A 24051-nucleotide genomic window follows, 5' to 3' on the forward strand; every position below is an offset into this window, starting at 1 on the left:
TGTACAGTACCCGCTGTTCAATATAGACCATAACATACATTACAACACAGAGTTGAAGTACCGGTACTTGGATTTCTAAGTTAAGAGTCGACTGGTATGCTACTGGGTGCCCAATCAAACCTCTACCCACAAGGCTAGGAGCCTTTGTGCTCCTGTTGAGAACACATCTAGCTTAAAGACTTCAGTTACCTGTAGCACTATACTTTCTATTTAACTAATTAGCTCGAGGAAAATCAACTTGTTACAGGCACTTGTTGTTGTTGTGTGTGTGTGTTGGTCTCCCCAGGCAGGGGACGTGTGTGCTTGGTACAGATGCTGTTTCTCGTGGTGGTGCGGTGTGGGGCTCCATTAGTGTATAGACCGCTCTCAACCGAGGACGGCACGGCTATGCATGGCTGTGTGCAACTGGTGACGGCTACAGCTCTGAGTGTGTTCAAGGACTCAGGGATGTCGCTAAACAGATGTGCACCAGTTGTTGGGGTCAAGTGTGCCGAAATCCTTCTTCAGTTTCCTCATTATTATCTTCCTCCACCTTTTGCCTCTCTTCCTCTTCCTCCTCTTCCTCCCCCTCCACTGCTAATATAGTTTTTGCTGGTGAGGTGAGATGTTGCACCGTGCGGATTCATTTTATGTGTTTTTTTTTCAACTGGTAAAAGGAATGTGGTTGAGAGTGAAGTAACTTCCAGCTGAGAAACAGGTGGACCTGCCTCAAAGTGGCTCCCTGCAGGAATAAGCTCTGCAGGTTAACAACATTTAATGAGCAGTTTTCAGTGAGCATGCTTTTCTGGGTCTGTTTATACAGTGAGTTTATTATTTCACACGCGCTTCACTGGGCTGTCACATCATACTGGAGTTGCCTCTCACAGGTGTGTGTGTGAGCGCACGAGCTCAACTCCATTTGCCTGTGCTTGTGCGTCTCTGTTTCTGCTTTGCTGTTGTTTTGTTCTGGGTATGATTTTTCGAAATTGAGAGCTGTTGTTTGTCAGTTTTGGGTGGGGCTTTTCAAAAGACAAACCGCTCAACAACCAGACCCTTATAATGGATGTCACAGCCCTACCTCTCCATACATGTCTTTCCCAGCCCTACCTCTCTATACATGTCTTTCCCAGCCCTACCTCTCCATACATACCTCTCCATACATGTCTTTCCCAGCCCTACCTCTCCATACATGTCTTTCCCAGCCCTACCTCTCTATACATGTCCTTCCCAGCCCTACCTCTCCATACATGTCCTTCCCAGCCCTACCTCTCCATACATGTCCTTCCCAGCCCTACCTCTCCATACATGTCCTTCCCAGCCCTACCTCTCCATACATGTCCTTCCCAGCCCTACCTCTCTATACATGTACTTCCCAGCCCTACCTCTCCCTACATGTCCTTCCCAGGCCTGCCTTTCCATACATGTCCTTCCCAGCCCTACTACTTCATACATGTTCTTCCCAGCCCTACCCCTCCATGCATGTCCTTCCCAGCCCTACTATTTCATAAATGTCCTTCCCAGTCCTACCTCTCCATACATGTCCTTCCCAGCCCTACTACTTCATACATGTCCTTCCCAGCCCTACCTCTCCAAACATATCCTTCCCAGCCCTACCTCTCCATACATGTCCTTCCCAGCCCTACCTCTCCAAACATATCCTTCCCAGCCCTACCTCTCCATACATGTCCTTCCCAGCCCTACCTCTCCAAACATATCCTTCCCAGCCCTACCTCTCCATACATGTCCTTCCCAGCCCTACCTCTCCATACATGTCCTTCCCAGCCCTACCTCTCCATACATATCCTTCCCAGCCCTACCTCTCCATACATGTCCTTCCCAGCCCTACCTCTCCAAACATATCCTTCCCAGCCCTACCTCTCCATACATGTCCTTCCCAGCCCTACCTCTCCATACATGTCCTTCCCAGCCCTACCTCTCTATACATGTCCTTCCCAGCCCTACCTCTCCATATGAGTTTCTGTGATATGGCCATGATGGATTGTCTAGGGAATGTGTTAGACTGAAATGCAGTCAGACCTGCGTTAGAAAGCCCCTCTCGTCCCTGTATCAATGTGTACTACTCTGATTCGCCATGTCTGAGAGATTTGGGCTTTATCCCCCCTCATAAAACACTAATTTACCTGGGATATGGCCCCTGTCCTTTTATTTATCTGGATGTGATGAAAGTGTCCAGGCCTGGTGTTCCTATAATGGAATGTTAAACAGGCAACCAGTCATTATTGACCAAAGCAATTATCCATCTAAATGTGGTCAATTTCTTCCTCCTGTCACACACATGCATTACAAATTACATATAAGATTCCATCTCCCCTGCATTCCCTTTTATATTAGTTTACGTCAGTCACCAGAAAAACAAACAGAATAATCATCAGTCCTTCACCATTTGCTTTGTCTGTAGGTTTCCAAGAAATGTCCCTGTTTTAGAATGGCTTTTGCATCACTTGAGGGATGAATACATCATAAGCCTTGTGATAGAAGACTTGAATCAGTTGCTGAAATGATATTTTCAAAAAATTATTTCAATGGCCGTTCATTGAAAAACAGAGTAGCCTGCACACTGCTCTTGCTCATATAACTTAGTTTTATTAACCCGTTACACTCGTGGGAATTGGCCTATATGCATGTAGGTGTCAACAGCTCCCTAGGAGAGGTGGGTGTGAAGTCAGGCGCAGGAGAGTAAAAATATAGATAAGGCATTTATTCACGAGTCCAACCATAGAATGGGCACAGGACCAACAGTAGCCCAACGACATGTTCTGGAACACAGTCCAGAAAAATACATAAGACTTAACCGAACAAAAATAAACGCAACCCAAACCAACGACAGATAACAAACAATCCCGCACGACAACAAACAGGTAGGGCGAGAATAAATACCCCACGAATGACCTAAACTAGACACAGGTGACACACAAGACAGACAAAACCAAACGAAAAGGAAAAAAGGATCGGTGGCAGCTAGTTGACCGGCGACGACGACCGCCGAGCGCCGCCCGAACAGGGAGAGGAGCCACCTTCAGGGGAAGTCGTGACAGTAGGGCCCAGTTCTAATGTTTCAAACAGAAGAAATATGAGAAGCATATGCACAACTATAGTAGAAATTGAAAGGAAACCGAAAGTGAGGACACATTTTGTACATTTAAAATGTTCTGTACTTTTCGCAGCATTTGTCAATACCGAAATCTGACTCTTGATAGATTGAGTAACATAATAAGAATATAAATGGAAAATGTGGGGTATGTGTAACATAAGACAAGAAAAAAAGGACAAGAGTTTGAGTAGCTGTCTAACTTGTGATATGACTCAAGGAAAGAGCTTTCAACTATTAGGTGCTTTTTTGAGCTCTCCTAGCTTTGCAATTTAAGGAACTAAAGCAAGAACACTTGTATTATTTTGTTTGGAATACAGCCCTGCATCCTCACCTTCAGACAATTACTGTTGTTGGTTACGCAATCCAAAAACGGTCCATTATAAATCACAATCTGGGTCAAGAGGGCATAATTTGAAAGCTTATTCTATTGCCAGCATGACTAGCTAAGTTATCCAATTTTGATCTTACAGTTGTGATCACTACATGTGAGGATCCAGTGGCTCAGATCAGCTGGGCAATGGTTGACAATGGCCAGACCTTCTCTGGCCATTGGGAGAGGGAGAGGGCGCTGGGGGTGCTTTTTGACACCTCACAACCGGTCGTAAATGTTATGCAGCAGAGAACTCTCTTGCTTCTTAGTATCAACCAAAGGAATGTCTTTGTCTCCAAAATACTTTTTCTGGCCAAAAAAAAAAGAAAAAAAAAGTGAACACTGGGACAAAATTCCTAACATCAGAATGTAGGGAATGGTCAGTGGGGACCTAAAGAATAATCATGTCATATTGTTTTTCATTTTGTAATGTCTTTAGTAAGGTTATAAAGGAAATACTGCAACTTGAAAAGTATTTACACTACAGGAATGAGGTCTCCATCCAATACCTGGTGTAGACAATGTGAAAAATGATGAAAGTATTTGTGTTAAGCTAGGAATGTGATTTTTGTTTTTTAATAAGATAGTTGTTTTTGAGAATACCTTGCACAGTAACTAGCCACATCCCGAGTGAGGTCAGAAAAGTGTGTCAGTGTGATGGAACCGCCCTTTTCGAGTGCTTAAAAGTATTGGAAGAGAAATTAACATCAGACCAGAAAGACGTGAGATCGTGGTCCACACATTTGAAATGGTTAGAACTTAACCTCAACACGAGGTGAAGATAAACTCACCAGACTAGACCAGGACACCGCCAGTCTGCAGCTGTGCATGTAAAGTCGTTTGGAAATTTACTATCTACCCGAGGAAGAGGAGAAAGTAATTCCCCTCTCAGACAATCACTGATAAGGCTAAGTAGCTGTTCTTAGGAAACAGCCCATTGGAGACCGGACAACTAAGAATTAGGACATTGTGACCTCTGTGGATAATCAAAGCATATACAAGTGACCCACAGAAAAGGCTCACCAAACCAACATTCTTCCAAAGGAGGGCTCGTCCCGACAGAGAAACGGCAAATGGCATTCAACACGTAAATACCTTTATTACTTCTTATTCCAAACGGGCGGCAGTTTGTGTGCAAGGTATATGAGTAATGTGAGGACAGTCCTAGAATGTATCCACGATAAATGTCCCTTTCTCTCTTTTCCCCCACCCCCTCTCCATATGTGTAACAAGCTGTCATATCTTGTCAGTCTACTAGGGACCTTTGTCTCATGGAAGTGTGTATGTGTATTCTGTGTTATTATTTAGTTAGCTAGTAAATACATAATTAAACCAATTTGTGTACTACGGAATAATGCTTGCGGATGGGGTTGTTGCTGATCCAAGAAGGTTGTGACCGTTCAGATTATGAGATTGATATGAGGTAATGATTAATAAGTGACTGTTATTTAATTTTAAATCTTCTAGTGTTTAATTCAGGAGATGGCAACTCGTTAAATAACCTCTTCCGTGGTGGCCCAAATTCTTAATGAGATAATTGTTACATGATTAATTTAAACAATTAAAACAATTAAACAATTAAACAATTAAACATAGTTAATGGATTAAATAAATAAGTCATCAGATACAATTTTTATTTTACATTTTTATTTAACCTTTCGGTCTAATTTCATTAATTAGTTAAATAAAGTGAGGACACATTTTGAGCATTTTACATTTTCTGTACTTTTCGCAGCATTTGTCAATACCGAAATCAGACTCTTGATACATTGAGTAACAACATAAGAATATAAATAGAAAATGTGGGGATGTCCAACATAAGAAAAAAAGGACAAGGGTTTGAGTAGATGTCTAACTGGTGATATGACTCAAGGAAATGAATGAAAGTCATGTCACGACACAGTGTTAGGCTTTCACAAGGCACTTCGGAGAAACGGATTGTAATTTTGGTGTGCAAAGAATGGATCCATGAGCGCCTTCAGGTACTTGTTCTGTAGGCAATTTTCTTCACAATAGACAAACATTGGTATGTTTGCTGTACAATTACAAGTATGACATGGCGTCATTAACCAATTGTTCAGAGTAGAATGAGCCTATCATAAACATTGATACTGTAAATGACATGAGTTTTATAATATTTGTGCGTGTGTGTGGTTTGCTTGCAAGGGTGTGTGGTTTGCTAGCATTACACCGAAACTGTATTTATTATAATCCTCAATGTCTCATCTTTCTGAACACATCAAGTCCTCTTGATTTACAGCATTCCCGTCTCTCAGGCGACAAAACGTTAGCAGAAGTAGCCAATGGGAGGGAGGGATGGGGGCATCTTGTTGCGCAAGCCAATTAGCGGGACGGATGGCGCACCTTCTAGTTGCGCTTGGTGCTCACACTTAGAGCGTCTGTCAGTTGAATCCCATACAGCGCTGTGAAGCGGAGACCCAGAGCTCTCTCGGCTTGTATAGCCCGTTACTGTACAGCCACTGCTTTCCAATTTAGGCACTTATCAATGACCAAACCGTATACGGATTGATAAGTGCACAGCTTAAGTGTGGGCCTCCCTGCTTTTGTCAGAGCTTTGAAAAAAAGCTCTGATGAAGGCCAATAGGAATACACGTAAGCTTTAATAAAAAAGTGAAACAAGCGAGAGCAGTGTGCAGGTTTCTCTTTTCTTTGAAGTAATGCAACAAAACTCAGATGTGAGAGTGCTTTTTTCGCAATTTGAATGGCCATTCATTGGTATTGTGTGCTGTAGCATTATGGTGAGCCAAGGAAAGAACAGAAAACAATATTGATTCATGTCACTTTCTTTACTGCTTAGTGATCAAAGAGAGGTCTGAATAGCTTGGCCTCATTGTTTTTTCATGTTGTTGCTAAGGAAGAAATGGACCCAAATTTTGACGTCAATTTCCATTGTCAATCGTACCATCATTGGTGTATTGAATGGGATAATGCAACGGGAAGGATTGTATTGACTTTACTGAGAGAAGAAGATGAGGATTGCATATTACAGTATGACTTAAAGGGAAGCAATATGATGCCTGTATTCAAATGATCCTCATGTATATTATCTATACAATTCCAAGATTGATTGATGAGGACTTATTGGTCAGCTGGGGATATACTGATAGAAGGGTGAAGAGATGGATAGGGAGATAGGTTGAGCAATGTAAAAGATGGCTAGGAGGACAGAGTGATACATTGCTATATAGATGACTAAACAAAGCACTTGCTTATTATTGTTTAGGTTCAGGCTTAGCTTGATTCTAGACATGCTTTTCTCATTGCAGCTCACCATGTCTGCCTACTGGGAACTCTGTGCAGTCTGAGAATGCCAAGGGCTCACAGGGGGATATGACTGCTCACTCAGATGGAACATAGCATGTTTAATTTATCCAAAATGTTTGTTGTGCAGTCACTCTGACAGGTGCCAGAAACATTCAAAGTATCACTTCACCATTTAAAGCTGATTTCTATCGTAAAGACAAAGCTTGTTTTGTTTTGGCTTTTTTGCTGGTTCAATGTATGAGAAAGCAAATGTGTTTTTTTCACAGGTTTCAACTGCAGTTAATCGGATTGAAGAGATTTCTATCTGGGGGATAAAGGATATGGGCTGTCTGCAGGTGCAGAGAGAGACGGGAACTGAACTAGAGAGAGAGCATTACAGAAGTGAGTGGAGGTAGAGAGAGGACGTTGGAGAGCGAGAGAAAGGACGGCGAGAAGGAGAGTGAGAAGACAGAAAAAGAGAGAAAGTGTGTGAGAGAACGAGAGAATAATACAGATTGTCTTAGAAGAGAGAAAGAAAAGCGAGTGAGAGGTAAAGAGATTAAGTGAAAGAGATGGCATGAGCAGTATAGAGATAAAGGCATAGAAAAAGAGATTAAGAGAGAGAGAGAATGAGCTATAAAAAGAGAGTGGACGTGAGCGAGATGGGAGGGACAGAATGGAAGAAGCAGATCAAGGTGCCTGTAAACTAAGGGTCTGGTTCCTGGTGTTTATCTTTTCTATACAAATGCATGATTTATATCAGTTGAAGCTAGGAACGTGTGAAAGGCTGCCCATTCCTCTCACGGAAATATTGAGCAGTGTAGATGAAGGGTTTTATTAGAAAGGAGCATTTTATACAGTATGTGCTGTGGGCGAGCATAAGTCGCGGTGAGATCACTTGGAAGACTGATAAAGTAGGACTATCCATATGAATGACATACACTGATTATACAAAATGTTAAGAACACCTGCTCTTTCCATGTCATAGAATGACTAGGTGAATCCAGGTGAAAGCTATGATCGCTTATTGATGTCACTTGTTAAATCCACTTCAGTCAGTGTAGATGAAGGGGAGGAGACAGGTTAAGAAGGATTTTTAAGCCTTGAGACCATTGAGACATGGATTGTGTATGTGTGCCATTCAGAGGGTGAATGGACAAGACAAAATATTTAAATTCCTTTGAACAGGGTATGGTAGTAGTTGCCAGGCGCACCGATTTGTGTCAAGAACTGCAACCCTGCTGGGTTTTTCACGCTTAACAGTTTCCCATGTGTATCAAGAATGGTCCACCACCCAAAGCATTGGGAAGCATTGGAGTCAACCTAAAACAGCATCCCTGTGGAACACTTTCGACACCTTGTAGAGTCCATGCCCCGACAAGTGCAAGTGACCAATGCTGTTTCAGATTCTGTTCATGCCCTGACGAATTGAGGATGTTCTGAGGGCAAAAGGGAGGGGGACGGTGTTTGATATACTCTGTATTTAAGTCACAAATATCACTTCCCTTCATGATTAAGATATCGCTACCCTGATTAAAAAATACACACACACAGTGCCTTGAAAAAGTATTCATCCCCCTTGGCATTTTTTCCTATTTTGTTGCATTACAATCTGTAATTTAAATAGATTTTTATTTGGATTTCATGTGATGGACATACACAAAATAGTCAAAATCGGAAAAGTGGTGCATGCATATGTATTCACCCCTTTTGCTATGAAGCCCCTAAATAAGATCTGGTGCAACCAACTATCTTCAGAAGTCACATAATTTGTTAAATAAAGTCCACCTGTGCGTAATCTACGTGTCACATGATCTCAGTATATATACACCTGTTCTGTAAGGCCCCAGAGTCTGCAACACCACTAAGCAAGGGGCACCACCAAGCAAGTGGTACTATGAAGATCAAGGAGGTCTCCAAACAGGTCAGGGACAAAGTTTTGTACAGATCAGTGTTAGTACAGATCAGGGTTAGGTTATAAAAACATATCTAAAACTTTGAACATCCCACTGAGCACCATTAAATCCATTATTAAAAAATGGAAAGAATATGGCACCACAACAAACCTGCAAAGAGAGGGCCGCTCACCAAAACTCACAGCCTGGTAAGGATGGTATTATTCAGAGAGGCAACAAAGAGACCAAAGATAACCGTGAAGGAGCTGCAAAGCTTCACAGCGGAGTTTGGAGTATCTGTCCATAAGACCACTTTAAGCCGTACACTCCACAGAGCTGGGCTTTATGGAAGAGTGGCCAGAAAAATCAATTGCTTAAAGAAAAAAATAAGCAAATATGTTTGGTGTTCGCCAAAAGGCATGTGGGAGACTCCCCAAACATATGGAAGAAGGTACTCTGGTCAGATGAGACTAAAATGTAGCGTTTTGGCCATCAAGGATAATGCTATGTCTGGCACAAACCCAACACCTCTCATCACCCTGAGAAAAGCATCACCACATGAAGAAGCATGGTGGTGGCAGCATCATGCTAGGTGGGACAGTAGCGTCCCACCTGGCCAACATCCGGTGAAATTGCAGAGCGCGAAATTCAAACTACAGAATTATAAATATTTAACTTTCATAAAATCACAAGTGTATTACATCAAAATAAAGCTTCACTTCTTGTTAATGAAGCCGCTGTGTCAGATTTCAAAAAGGCTTTACGGCGAAAGCACACCATGCGATTATCTGAGGACAGCGCCCCCGCATACAAAACCATGAAAAACATATTTCAACCAGGCAGGTGCGACACTAAAGTCAGAAATAGCGATATAATAAATGCCTTACCTTTGATGATCTTCTTCTGTTGGCACTCCAAAAGGTCCCAGTTACATCACAAATTGTCCTTTTCTTCTATAATGTCCTTCTTTATATCCATAAAAACTCAGTTTAGCTGGCATGCTTCAGTCAATAATCCACCCAGTTTCCTTCCATCAAAATGCATACAAAATTAATCCCAAACATTACTAATAAACTTTTCCAAACAAGTCAAACAACGTTTATAATCAAACCTTAGATACCCTAATATGTAAATAAATGATCAAATTTAAGACAGAGAATCGTTATTGTCTTTACCGGAGAAAAATACCAAAGAACGCGCTCTCAATCACGCACTTGGAAACACTACAGCCAAAATGGGAGCCACCTAGAAAAACTACAATTTCTGGCTCATTTTTCCAAAAACCAGCCTGAAACTCTTTCTAAAGACTGTTGACATCTAGTGGAAGCCCTAGGAACTGCAATCTGGGAGGACTTCGCCTTATAATAAAAGTGACAGCCATTGAAAATAGTGGTAGGCTGAATTTTATTTTTTTGGGATGGTTTGTCCTCGGGGTTTCGCCTGTCATATCAGTTCTGTTATACTAACAGACATTATTTTAACAGTTTTACAAACTTTAGAGTGTTTTCTATCCAAATCTATCAATTATATGCATATCCTAGCTTCTGGGCCTGAGTAACAGGCAGTTTACTTTGGGCACGCTTTTCATCCGGACGTGAAAATACTGCCCCCAACCCAAGAGAGGTTAAGGGGAAACATTTACATGTCTTGGAATGGTCTAGTCAAAGCCCAGACCTCAATCCAATTGAGAATCTGTGGTATGACTTAAAGATTGTTGTACACCAGTGGAACCCATCGAACTTGAAGGAGCTGGAGCAGTTTTGCCTTGAAGAATGGGCAAAAATCCCAGTGGCTAGATGTGCCAAGCTTATAGTGACATACCCCAAGAGACTTGCAGCTGTAATTGCTGCAAAAGGTGGCTCTACAAAGTATTGGCTTTTGAGGGGTGAATAGTTATGCACGCTCAAGTGTTCCGTTTTTTTGGTCTTATTTCTTGTTTGTTTCACAAGAAAAAATATTTTGCATCTTCAAAGTGGTAGGCATGTTGTGTAAATCAAATGATACAAACCACCCAAAATCCATTTTAATTCCAGGTTGTAAGGCAACAAAATAGGAAAAATGCCAAGGGGGGGTGAATACTTTCGCAAGCCACTGTACTGTGCATGCAAGCACGCACACACATGCATACAATGAAAGCTGAAGATGAAGAATGCTCCCTCTCCACAAAAGCAATGGCAACAGCAACAGGCTTCTACAGGGCATCCCCTGTAGTTAGACTTGGGCTGTATCGCCAAAGAGCTACATTGCTGAATAGTTACCCTGAACTAGCTGATGCCAATCAACTAATGTGAAGAATAAGAATGCACTAGATTCAGTCTGATAACGAGACAGGCTAAATACACCACTAGACACAGACACTTGGCTCAGGACTGAGGCTGCATTAGAGGAATTGACATAGCAAAAGAAGAACCAAGCAGCTAAAGCAGAGGGTTCCAGACAATAAATGTAATTCAGTCTCTCGGTCTCCTCTTTCTAGGAAAGCATTCAAGGACTGAAGGATGCTGTCTTCCATAGGAAAATGTCAGGTACAAAGTACCTCAGAACCAGCTTCAGAATTGTTTTAAATATTGTTTGTGGCTTCAACAATCTGTGAAAGCGCCCATGCAAGGGCCTTGTGACTGTTTTTACTCCTTTCTCCAGCGCTATTTCAATCCTATTTCTCTCTCTCTCTCTCTCTCTCTCTCTCTCTCTCTCTCTCTCTCTCTCTCTCTCTCTCTCTCTAATTATCCACACACACATGATGGTGAACTAAGACACTCTCAATTGTCAATTGTTTTATTTCATTCTCACATTTGAATTAAGCAAATCTTGTTAATTTGTCTCTGGTGCACACCTGTTTGCCCATTACCCATTTTAAGGGTCTCAGATTGATACGAAGCTATTATGACTGGGCCCTGTAATTATAGAATGGTTGCTATGTTAAAATGAGAGCTCTGTGTATTTCTGTTTTAGTGCTATGTTGGTTGTAACTTCTTCTAGCTGAGATGCCGGTTTGGTATTCTGGAGCCGTCTCTCTGTGATTCAAACGATGAGACCCCTGGTGGAAACGCATACATGAATGCCTGGCAGCAGAGTAAAGAGAGAGAGACAGAGTGTGTGTTTGTGCGTTTTTGTTCCTGCATGAGTATGCATGTGCCTGGGTTGGTTACAGTGTGGATGTGTTCTGCGATGTGATTGGTTTACATTCAAGGGTTTAATTTGGATTTGGCAAATGTTCATTCCCAGTTTACCACTGCCAGTGTGATACAGAGAAAGTGTTTGTGTGTGTAATAATTTGGTTGGTGCTTATATTTGCCCTATTTCACAAGTGTTTATTAATATGCATGTGTGAATTAGATGTTTTTTTTTGTTGCATATCCTAAAGTCCCTGAGAGGACGACCCTGTAGCAATTAGGGTTAAGTGCCATGCTCAAGGTCACATCAACCGATTTTTTGACCTTGCCAGCTCGAGGATTTGAACTAGAGACCTTTCGGTTACTGGCCCAATGCTCTGACTGCTAGGCTACCTGCCGGCGTGTGTGTGCGCATGTGCATGCTTGCATACGTACGTGCGTGCGTGCGCCCTGTTGAAGTGATTGCAAGGCCAGCAATATGTAATTAGAGAGTGTGGCTGAAAGGACTGGATTAGTCCCCAACACCTGCTACTTCTTTGGATTAGAGAGGGAGAGGAAGAGAGAGGGATTGAGAGGCGTGTGGGGGAGATGAGAATGGTACATGGAAAGTGGAAAGCAAAGAGAGAGGGTAGTGTGTTGACAGTGTGCATACTGTAGGTGCTTGCATGCTTGCCTCCGTGCATGTGATGTATTAGCAAATAAAGATTTAATTTATCCAGACTTTCCATTTTACAATTTTTTTTTCATCTGATGTATCTCGATGGCTTCGTGTTTGAATCTGCTTGCTAATTCAGTGGAACGTCAAATCTTTAGTGGAATGATAGAACACTAGTTGATATTTATCTCGGTGTTCACCCAATTAGCTTTGTGGGGTTGCTAGTGTGGTTTTTTGGTATTGTGAAACATATTCCTACAGTTGATGAGTAAATAAGACTGCGATTACAGTATTATGTTGAGATAAACAGTCAGTTTAATTAGCTGTGTTGTGCTAAATTGCGTTGACTCTTTGTTTACCCTCATTAAAAATAAGCTATAAAGATGACTTTCTGTGAAGTATAGCTAGCATTCTGCATCCTCATTTACATACACTTAAATTCTTTGTGGGGGTTCTTGCCTTTTTCCATTTAAAAACATCCACCTTTGTCTCATTTTATTTTCATAGCTATCTACTCACAAAACAGATTACTAAATCATATGTAATATGTTCACTCACATTCCCAATATTATATAAACCTCTAATACAGAACTCATCCGAACAACTTAAATTCCCAACTGTAATGCAATTTTATAAGTAGGAAGAAAAATTCCTCTTTACCATCCTTCAATTTTTCTCAAGTCGATTCTGACATGAATTCTCAGCCCCCGCTGCATTATCCAAATGCCTCTCCCAGAGTGTCTGAGCATTGTCACGTTAGATTTAAAAATGTTCTGTGTATTGTCATTTTGGATTTACATCTCTCTAAGAAAATCCTGGGGTAAATTTTCACAAGAACAGCATCCCCTTGTATTAGTTGCTTGGAAAATCTGGTCTCAAGAAATGACTTTACTTTAATAGTTTCGTAGTCACACAAGTAATACGGATTAAAAGTTTAAATGTATTTTCTTTTTTTTTGTTGATTTCAGTTTATGTGACAAAACAAGCAAGCATAGTGTAGAGAGTCATTGTACCATCTAAACCACTGTGAAATATATTTTCCATAATATATATTTTTACATCTGTTTGAAGCTGGTGTACAAAAGTAAAAGACGCAAAAATGAAACTTCAGAACGGAAAGCATAGAAGTAATGCACCTAGAATTGATTTACCGCTTCTTGGATTTACTTTCAATGAGAATGACAGATCTATAACTTACCTTTCTATGTGAATTTGCCCAAAAAGTTACATATTGCAGCTTTAATCCTCATCAGACTGAGTAATCATTAAAGGGATAGGTCATCTTCATTTCACTATTGGATCTCATTCCTCAGAGATTATTTTTCTAAATTGCCTGCAAAATCAGCATTTAGATACTTCCCTTGAGAACGGGGCTGAACTTACTGATTTAGCCTCGGTTTCAATTGTCCTCATTAGGAAATGAGAATGAGATTTGGGTCTTGGAGGCGTGCGTTGATGTGGGTGTCTCTTGTGTAATAATATTAATACATTTTATTTGGGGAACGCCTTTCAAGATACTCAAGGACATATTACATTAAAAGTAGGCCTACATGAAATCAAGTACAGTACATAAAATCAAATGCATCAATTAAATGTGCAATTTAAAATAAAAGGACCAGATTAAACAGAAGGGGAGGGGTTGGGAAGAGGATGAGAACCCAGTTTAGGGTAAGGGGTTGGGTAGGGGACACACATATGGATACATAGGGAACTGGGAAGGCACAGAAGAGGGCGGTAGGACAGAGTCAATCATGGACGCTAGCCTATAAGATATAAGCATCGTTGAAGAAGTGTGTTTTGAGGAGGTTTTTGAATGTGATGACTGCATGTCGTATGTGTAGGGGGAGTACATTCCAGAGCCTGGGTGTCGAGCAGCTGAAGGCCCTGGCACCTATGTTGGAGAGGTGGAATGGGGTTGTGACAAATAGGGCTATCTTCTGTATACCACCACTACCTTGTCACAATACAACTGATTGGCTCAAACACATTAAGAAGGAAATAAATTCCACAAATTAACTTTGAAAAAGAAACACCTGTTAATTGAAATTCCAGGTGACTACCTCATGAAGCTGGTTGAGAGAATACCAAGACTGTGCAAAGCTGTCATCTAGGCAAAGAGTGGCTACTTTGAAGAATCTCAAATATAAAATATATTTTGATTTGTTTAACACTGGTAAGAAGCTCATTGACATCCATGGTGCAGCTGTGGCAAGGCTCAAGTGGAGATTAGGCCAGCTTCAGCAGCCTCGGTCTCTCTAGTCGAGGCTTTGGTCTGGAAAATAATCACACAATTCTCCCAGTTACTCACAACTGAATGGGAGGGAGGGAGGGAGAGAGGGAGAGAGGGAGGGAGGGAGAGAGAGAGAGAGAGAGAGAGAGAGAGAGATTATTTTTTATCTGCATTCTCCTTAAGATTGTATGTCTGCAGCAATGTTTAATAGGCTTGCATTGTTGAGAGCACGTCTTAAGTCTTGTTGTCACACGCTGTCTGGACTGAGAGTGTGACAGAGCTTTACGTACAACACAAAGCTAATCAGAAGGCTTTACCTCTCCGAACAGATTTAACCTGCGGGATGCTCACTGGTTCCGTGAATAGAGACCCTAAAAGTCCTCATCAATACCACTTTCATGGATGTGGACATATTTACTGTAACAATGAAAGTCAAAGTCTCTCATTAGATGTTGGGGTGAAAGGGAATGTGATGCAGAGGGCGATACCCTATAGAATAATAGCATTCAGAAAACTTAACGAGCGATATAGCTGGTGTTGGTTGGCCACATTCTGCAATGAAGTTGTTTAGCTTTTAACTCACCCTTGGATCTTGTGCCCTCTGCCTTAAATGAGAACATGAACAATACTAGAATAGAGTGTGTCAGTGTCATCTAAGGGACATGGGAGGGTTAGTGGCCCTGGAGCACTCACATCTATAGCTTTGAAATACTTTGAAAGGCTGGTCATGGCTCACATCAACACCATCATCCCAGACACCCTGGACCCACTCCAATTCACATACCGCCCCAACAGAACAAGAGATGACGCAATCTCTATTGCACTCCACACTGCCCTCATCCACCTGGACAAAAGGAATACCTATGTAAGAATGGTGTTCATTGACTACAGCTCAGCATTAACCAACATAGTCCCCTCCTAGCTCATCACCAAGCTCAGGACCCTGGGACTGAACACCTCTCTCTCTCTGCAACTGGATCCTGGAATTCCTGACAGGCCGCCCCAAGTGGTAAGGGTAGACAAAAACACATCTGCCATGATCAACATCAAAACGGGGCCCCTCAGGGGTGTGTGCTTAGTCCCATCCTATACTCCCTTTTCACCCACGACTGAGTGGTTGCGTACGACTCCAACACCATCATCAAGTTTTCTAAAGACACGACGGTGGTAGGACTGATCACAGACGACAATGAGACAGCCTACAGGGAGGAGGTTAGAGACCTGGGAGTGTGGTGCCAGGACAACAAACTTTCAACATCAGCAAGACAATGGAGCTGATTGTGGACATCAGGAAATGGAGGGCCGAGCATGCCCCCATTCACATTGACAGGGTTGTAGTGGAGCCGGTCAAGTGCTTCAAGTTCATCTGTGTCCACATCACTAAGGAATTAACATGGTTCGCACACACCCACACAGTTAGGAAGAGGGCATGACAACGTCTCTTCCCCCTCAGGAGGTTGAAAAGATTTGGCATGGGCCCTCAGATCCTCAAAATGTTTACAACTGCAACGTTGAGAGCATCTTGACTTGCTGCATCACCGCTTGGTACGGCAACTGCAAGGCACCCGACCGCAAGGCACTAAGGAGGGTGACGAGTAGGGCCCAGTACATCACTGGGGCCAAGTTCCCTGCAATCCAGGACCTCTATACCAGGCAGTGTCAGAGGAAGGCCCAAAAGATTGTCCAAGATTCCAGCCACCCAAGCCATAAGACTGTTCTCTCTGCTACCGCATGGCAAGCAGTACCAGTGCACCAAGTCTGTAACCAACAGGACCCTTAACAGCTTCTACCCCCAAGCCAAGACTGCTAAACAAGACTGCTAAATAGATAATCAAATGGATACCCGGACTGCCTGCATTGACCCTTTTTTGCACCAACTCTCTTGCACTTACTCTATGCAGTACACACACACTGGACTCTACCCACACATTCATACATCCTTACACACACACACACACACACACACACACACACACACACACACACACACACACACACACACACACACACACACACACACACACACACACCTGCACATCGACTCTGTACTGGCTCTGCCTGTATTTATTTTTACAACATTTTTATTTGTTTTGTTATTTTTTGTTGGGGGGGGGAGGGTTACAGGTACATTATCCATTTCAAATGACAAGTTTACAAAACATGTACCCATAGGCTGCCAGTCAAAAGTAGAAGAAAAAACTAAGAAATAAATTACATACAAAGTTAAAATGATAATAAATTAAAGATGAACAGGAAAATAAAATAGAAAATAAGTGTACCTCCACCCCCAACCTCCCATCCCATTCCCCCACTCCACCTACGTTTTGATGTAACTTATGAACCGCTTAATGCAAATCTCTACTATGTGGGAACTGTATGAGTGTGTTTGTGTTCAGCTTTGCTCACTCTCTCCATTCACACTTGGTTGATGGGTGCTGAAGGGTCCAGGGTGTGAAACTGTAGGGGTCAAGCGGTGGGAGCCAAACCTCAGCCACTGACACATCCTATCGAACACAGAGTTTGATCCACCATGTCAGGTATAGAGTAAAACCGTACTTCTTACACAACCTCTTATAGAATACTCCTGGTCTTGAAAAGTCATACTATTGGATTTTTTCATACAGCATGGTGTTTTTCACTGGATTGAGGACATTAATTACTTTTCAGTTAATTTTTTGGGGGCTTTTTGCGTGGAAAATATCATGTTTCTTGTATTCTTTCAAAGATCAAACACAATTAAACCTGCAATCGGTTCGACTTCAGTACAAAACAAATGAAGTGCTTATTGATCTGTTTTTCATTAATCTTTTGATTTTCTCCCTGCTAATTTCAAAGCCTTTGGTAAACCTCAGCACATGTACTAAAATGATCCTGTGATTGATTATATTGGTCAAAGGTCTAAGATATCGTGAGTCTAGAAACTCTGCTCTGAGTCATCAAGGCTTACACCTTATGAAAGGCATTATCTTTAATATATATTCAATATCTACAGAACTCACACAAAGCGCCTGGTCTCTCAATTAGAGAAAACGGTATATTATCTAAATACTAATTAAATAATTACATAGCTATTGTTTGAAACATATCATCATATGAGTGGCAGGTAGCCTTGCGGTTAAGGGCGTTGGGCCATTAATTGAAAGATCACTGTTTCGAATCCCTGAGCCGACTAGGTGTCGATGTACCCTTGAGCAAGGCACTTAACCCTAATTGCTCCAGGGCCGTTGCCAATAATGGCTGATCCCTGGCTGTGACCCAACTATCTGAGAGCATCTCACGGGGAGTGGGATATGCAAAAAAAAAATCCTAATAGGACTGATAACATCCTAATGTTATCACCATTATTATTAGAGCCATAAAAGGTATAGTGAAGTGGAATTCCGCCGACGTACCTTCCCATAGCTTCTGAAATAGAAATCTATTTGATTTGCAATATCAGCCGTGTCTGGTACAGTAGCATGGTTCTGCAGAGTGTCTTTTGATATTTAGAATAAAAGTCACCTGGTTTTCAACCTTCCCAACCTTCCCATGTTACCCCGCTCCTCCACAAACTCTGCTGGCTTCCAGTCGAAGCTTGCATCCACTACAAGACCATGGTGATAGCCTACGGAGCAGCAAGAGGAACTGCCCCTCTCTACCTTGAGGCTATGCTCAAACCCTATACCCCTACCCGAGAACTCCGTACTGCCACCTCTGTTCTCTTGGCTCTCCCACCCCTACGCGATGGCAGCTCCCGCTCAGCCCCTAACAAGCTCTTCTCTGGCCTGGCACCCCAATGAACCAACACTTGCACTTGACTCCTCCCCTTCTAGCACTGATTTTGCTGATGACTACTTTATTGAGGAAAAGTGAAGTTTCTATTCCTGTCATATGTGGTTGTCCCACCTAGCTATGTTAAGATGTTAAGATGAATGTAAGTCGCTCTGGATAATAGCATCTGATAAAATGTAAAATGAAAATGAAAATGAGTCCTCTGCCCTCCCTCAGTGGGCTGGTCACACTGTGAAGTCTGAAATAGATTAAATGCTCAGTGGAGAAAAACCCATAGGTAGGAAAGCTTCAGCAAGATTTTTTTTTGCAAGGTTTCTCACCAGCTGCAGAAGTTTACTTCAACATGACCTCTTTCCTTTGTGAGTTTTGTAAGTATTAGATTGATAGAGTAAGTGACTAGAAGTGCATGAATCTTCCATTGACAGAAATAGTGAAAGCCATTGCTAGCCTTACTTTCTCCACAAAGCTTAAGTGTAATTAACATTATAAAGCAACAAGGCTCCATCTCCCTCCTCTGTAATATCATCTGCAGTATAATTTATGAACAAGATATTCCAAAAAGATGTCCCTCTCAAATTACTGAAGCGAAAGTATGAAAATGCATTGTTTTGAGATTAATGAACCTGCACGGGTCCCTGTCTTCCACTTTAAATTAAATTCTTGAAGATCTATTATTCAAATGGGGTTGTGTCCAAGTCAGCGGGAGATAATGGTGTGTCCTCTTGATTGCAACACAGCTGCATCAAACATGCCGTGCCCCAAACATGGAGCATACACTTTAATGGTGAAAATGTAGATTGTTAATAATAATCCTCTGACTTCCCTGGAACCTCCTTCCTGTATGTTACTGCATTAGGCCATTTTATTTAAGCATGAAATACAATGTGTTATACTGTCATGTCTGTGACTATCATTAAATGTGAAGACTGTTATTTTATATCAAATCAGTTTTCTAGGTTTAATTATTATGTGATTAAACTAATCATGTAAACATGAATTAACTAGGAATTCGGGGCACCACAGAAAATGTTGAGATTACAAATATAACTCTTCAGATATTTTAATATCTGATCACTTAGTCTTCTACTAATGAATTATTACCTCATCACTTCTCATTCCAAACGCCTTAAAATTCTTGGTTATCTGCATGAACCCTAGTTTCCATAATTAATCAGCAATATATAAATTGGCTTAATTATTTATCTACTAACTAACTAGATAATCACACAGAATTACATAACAAACAATAGATATTGGTTACTAACAATGATAGAAAAGTCCCTAGAGGGCTAAGCCGATATGACCGCTTGGTAGACAAAGGAAAGGGGTGGGAACTGAGAAAGAGCGGGAAAGACAAAATAGATTCACTAAACACAGTCTATAATTATATTTATTGAAATGCTAATCTTTTGCACATGAAATGCTGCTCATTCGAGAATAATTGCAATTTATATATTTATGCCCGTATGTCGTTGTTGTCTTCTCTGTTGGAATCCTTGATCATTCTGTAGAGTTCATCAGAGTTCATCAGAGTCTCTGGTTAACTTTCCTAGAAGTCACAATGTCTTTCGTGGTGGTAGGTGGTTAGAATGGATACTTAAGAGTACCATTCAGAAATGATCTCATAGAATAGTTGCTTCGGCGGTTGTCGGTATACTCGTTCTAGACATACGTAATTTCTAGCTGCAGACTAGTAATTATACGTCTAAGATTTGCTCTTATTCTGTAGTGATCGATAGTTTCAGAGTTTAACCATTTACAGCCGTGTAGCCAAACACTACAGTTGTATGGTCTAATGGTCTATAGAATTGTAGCTATTCCAACGGGGGAACTCTGTCCCGGCGTTCTCTGACTTCTTAACCATTCGAGATGTCCCGCTTACCGTGGGTCTCTTTGTTTCATGTTTAATCACATACGTTTCACAATATTTAGATGTAAACCTGACAGCTGGGAAATGTACACTTTAAGAGATACAGTTATGTGTGTTTCCTGTTCTTCATGAGATCACCAAATGAAACACACTCGACATGACTGTCCCTGTTTAGGTCTATGATCCTCCCCCCAGGGCACGTCATGACAATACTGTGTAATTGAAAATATCCATAACATACACCATCCTATTTAGTTTAATAGCTAAATGCTTTGCTTGCATTTACAGTACCAGTCAAAAGTTTGGACACACCTACTCATTCAAGGGTTTTTGTTTGTTTTTACTATTTTCTATATTGTAGAATAATAGTGAAAACATCAAAACTATGAAATAACACATATGGAATCATGTAATAACCACAAAAGTGTTAACAAATGAAAATATATTTTATATTTGAGATTCTTCAAAGTTGCCACCCTTTGCCTTGATGACAGCTTTGCACACTCTTGGCATTCTCTCAACTTCACATGGAATGTTTTTCCAACAGTCTTGAAGGAGTTCCTACAAATGCAGAGCACTTTGCAGCTTTTCCTTCACTCTGCAGTCCAAGTCATCCCAAACCATCTCATTTGGGTTGAGGTCGGGTGATTTCATAAAAAAAAAAAAATGTATTTCACCTTTATTTAACCAGGTATGCCAGTTGAGAACAAGTTCTCATTTACAACTGTGACCTGGCCAAGACAGAGCAAAGCAGTGGGACACAAACAACACAGAGTTACACATGGGATAAACAAATGTACAGTCAATAACACAATAGAAAAGTCAATATATAGTGTGTGCAAATGTAGTAAGATTAGGGAGGTAAGCAATAAATAGGCCATAGTGGCGAAATAATTACAATTTAGCAATTAAACACTGGAGTGATAGATGTACAGAAGATGAATGTGCAAGTGGAGATACTGGGGTACAAAGGAGCAAAAAAAAAACAATATGGGGATGAGGTAGTTGGGTGGGCTATTTACAGATGGCTATGTTCAGGTGCAATGATCGGTAAGCTGCTCTGACAGCTGATGCTTAAAGTTAGTGAGGGAGATATGTCTCCAGCTTCAGTGATTTTTGCAATTTGTTCCAGTCATTGGCAGCAGAGAACTGGAAGGAAAGGTGGCCAAAGGGTTGGCTTTGGGGGTGACCAGTGAAATATACCTGCTGGAGTGCGTGCAACGGGTGGGTGCTGCTATGGTGACCAGTGAGCTGAGATAAGGCAGGGCATTACCTAGCAAAGACTTATAGATGATCTGGAGCCAGTGGGTTTAGCGACGAATATGAAGCAAGGGCCAACCAACGAGAGCATACAGGTCGCAGTGATGGGTAGTATATTGGGCTTTGGTGACAAAATGGATGGCACTGTGATAGACTACATCCAATTTGCTGAGTAGAGTGTTGGAGGTTATATTGTAAATGACATCGCCGAAGTCAAGGATCGGTAGGATAGTCAGTTTTATGAGGGTATGTTTGGTAGCATGAGTGAAGGATGCTTTGTTGCGAAATAAGAAGCCAATTCTAGATTTAATTTTGGATTGGAGATGCTTAATGTACCTCGTCTGGAGGTTTGTTAACACAGTGTCCAAAGAAGGGCCAGAAGTATACAGAAGGGTGTCATCTGCATAGAGGTGGATCAGAGAATCACCAGCAGCAAGAGCAACATCATTGATGTATACAGAGAAAAGAGTCGGTTCCGAGAATTTAACCCTAACAGAGGTCCGGACAACAGGCCCTCCGATTTGACACACTGAACCTGGTGAACCAGGTGAGGCAGTCATTTGAGAAACCAAGGCTGTTGAGTCTGCCGAGAAGAATGCGGTGATTGACAGAGTTGAAAGCCTTGGCCAGGTCGATGAATATGGCTGGACAGTATTGTCTTTTATCGATGGCGGTTTTGATATTGTTTAGGACCTTGAGAGTGGCTGAGGTGCACCCATGACCAGCTCTGAAACCAGATTGCATAGCGGAGAAGGTACAGATTCGAAATGGTTGGTGATCTGTTTGTTAACTTGACTTTCGAAGACTTTAGAAAGGCAGGGTAGGATAGATATAGGTCTGTAATAGTTTGGGTCTAGAGTGTAACCCCCTTTGAAGAGGGGGATGACCGCAGCAGCTTTCCAATCTTTAGGGATCTCAGACGATAACGAAAGTGAGGTTGAACAGGCTAGTAATAGGGGTTGCAACAATTGCTGCGGATCATTTTAGAAAGAGAGGGTCCAGATTGTCTAGCCCAGCTGATTTGTAGGGGTCCAGATTTTGCAGCTCTGTCAGAACATCAGCTATCTGGATTTGGGTGAAGGAGAGTTGGGGGAGGCTTGGGCAAGTTGCTGTGGGGGGTGCAGAGCTGTTGATTCTCGATTATCGTAGATTTATCGGTGGTGACAGTGTTTCCTAGCCTCAGTGCAGTGGGCAGCTGGGAGGAGTTGGTTTTATTCTCCATGGACTTTACAGTGTCCCAGAACTTTTTGGAGTTTGAGCTACAGGATGCAAATTTATGTTTGAAAAAGCTAGCCTTTGCTTTCCTAACTGCCTGTGTATATTGGATTCCTAACTTCCCTGAAAAGTTGCATATCGCAGGGGCTTTTCGATGCTAATGCACTACGCCACAGGATGTTTTTGTGCTGGTCAAGGGCAGTCAGGTCTGGAGTGAACCAAGAGCTGTATCTGTTCTTAGTTCTACATTTTTGAATAGGGCATGCTTATTTAAGATGGTGATGAAAGCACTTAAAGAATAACCAGGCATCCTCTACTGACGGAATGAGGTCAATATCCTTCCAGGATACCCGGGCCAGGTCGATTAGAAAGGCCTGCTCGCTGAAGTGTTTTAAGGAGCGTTTGACAGTGATGAGGGGTGGTCGTTTGACTGTGGACCCATTACGGACGCAGCTAATAGGCATTGATCGCTGAGATCCTGGTTGAAGACAGCAGAGGTGTATTTAGAGGGCTGGTTGGTCAGGATGATATCTATGAGGGTGCCCGTGTTTACGGATTTAGGGTTGCACCTGGTAGGTTCATTGATAATTTGTGTGAGATTGAGGGCATCAAGCTTAGATTGTAGGACGGCCGGGGTGTTAAGCATATCCCAGTTTAGGTCACCTAACAGGACAAACTCTGAAGATAAATGGGGGGCAATTAATTCACATATGGTGTCCAGGGCACAGCTGAGGCCTGAGGGGGGTCTATAACAAGCGGCAACAGTGAGAGACTTATTTATGGGAAGGTGGATTTTTAAAAGTAGAATCTCAAACTGTTTGGGCACAGACCTGGGTAGCATGACAGAACTCTGTAGGCTATCTCTGCAGTAGATTGCAACTCCACCCCCTTTGGCAGTTCTATCTTGGCAGAAAATGTTGTAGTTGGGGATGGAAATTTCTGAATTTTTGGTGGCCTTCCTAAGGCAGGATTCAGACACGGCTAGGACATCAGGGTTGGCGTAGTGTGCTAAAGCAGTGAATAAAACAAACTTAGGGAGGAGGCTTCTGATGTTAACCTCTTACATCTAGACGTTCCGCTATCGGAACACCTGCTCCAATATCCAATGATAGGCGTGGCGCGAATTACAAATTCCTCAAAAATACAAAAACTTCAATTTTTCAAACATATGACTATTTCACAGAATTTTAAAGACAAGACTCTCCTTTATCTAACCACACTGTCCGATTTCAAAAAGGCTTTACAACGAAAGCAAAACATTAGATTATGTCAGCAGAGTACCAAGCCAGAAATAATCAGACACCCATTTTCAAGCTA

General features: G+C 41.8%; 1 protein-coding gene across 1 annotated transcript in view; it reads left to right on the forward strand.

Moving 5' to 3' along the window:
* LOC106577001 (protocadherin-15-like) overlaps positions 1–24051 on the forward strand; it is a 250597-nt gene that overhangs the window by 53331 nt on the left and 173215 nt on the right.

This window comes from Salmo salar, chromosome ssa18 (genome assembly GCF_905237065.1).
Source record: "Salmo salar chromosome ssa18, Ssal_v3.1, whole genome shotgun sequence".
In the NCBI taxonomy this organism is placed as follows: domain Eukaryota; kingdom Metazoa; phylum Chordata; class Actinopteri; order Salmoniformes; family Salmonidae; genus Salmo; species Salmo salar.